This window comes from Camelina sativa, unplaced genomic scaffold, assembly GCF_000633955.1.
Source record: "Camelina sativa cultivar DH55 unplaced genomic scaffold, Cs unpScaffold02933, whole genome shotgun sequence".
In the NCBI taxonomy this organism is placed as follows: Eukaryota; Viridiplantae; Streptophyta; class Magnoliopsida; order Brassicales; family Brassicaceae; genus Camelina; species Camelina sativa.
In genome coordinates, this window is record NW_010924042.1 from 1 (window position 1) to 957 (window position 957).

The 957-nt window shown below is 33.5% G+C and overlaps 1 long non-coding RNA gene across 1 annotated transcript; it reads left to right on the forward strand.

The window, feature by feature from the left end:
• The first annotated feature begins 1 nt into the window (after position 1).
• On the forward strand, positions 2-957 carry LOC109131712. Its single transcript, XR_002037230.1, has 3 exons — positions 2-33; positions 130-180; positions 940-957. It is a non-coding gene; the product is annotated as an uncharacterized LOC109131712 (long non-coding RNA).

Sequence of the window (957 nt, forward strand, 5' to 3'; positions counted from 1 at the left end):
CATGAGAGAGAGGAGCTTGAAGCTGAACTTGAGGTCATTTACTACTTATGTTTCTGCATATATATATATGCAATTTAAGCTTTTGAGCAGACACACTTAGTTTTTTTTTTTATGGTTCTCTGTTTATAGGGAAGGAGGCTGCTTGATATCGACTTCCCTGAAGGTCCTTTTGGTACTAAGGTTAGTCGATTTGTAGACCATCAGGAATCAATAAGCGTGTAAACTTAATGTCTGGGTTATTCTCTTTGAATTTGTTCTGGCTTGTTTTTGCACATACTTGGATCAACTTGTATACTCTGGTCTTCAGGGGGTTTGGTTTTGAGTCTTTTGTATACCTTTTCTCAACTGACCTCCAACTATTATTAGTCTTTGCGGGGCATTTTTCTGATAACCTCGTTCTCATGTTATGTAGTTTAGATAATTAATATTCTGGAAGAACTGCTTTAAAGTTAGTGACTTGATTTTGAACCATCGTGCTGTGGTAGGTCAAGTAAGCCTTTTTTACTTTGATACTTGATTGCTGACCTGATGATATATTCATTAGAAGTAACGTTGTTTCGAATGGTGTGATTTGGTTACCTCACTATTCATGACTGCTTTTCTTATATGATAATGACGAAAATTCTAAAGTCAGTTATGTGCCTAATTTAGATACCTATATATGTGCTTATATTTGGTGCGATCATCTAAATGATTTGTTACGGTTGCATACTGTATTTTAAACATAATCTCGATATATGTTATGTTCTATTATGACAGATTCTTGGTAATTTTTGAATGTTTGTTTAATTAGTACTTCAACAATATGTGACAAATTCTGTATTTTTAACATAATATTGACTGATACATATTTTAGCATACTGTAATTTGGAGGTCATTGAGTTTACTATTATGACAAATTCTTGGTAACCTCTTGATTTCGAAATCTATAATTTCCAGGAATCTCCCGCTGTCGTA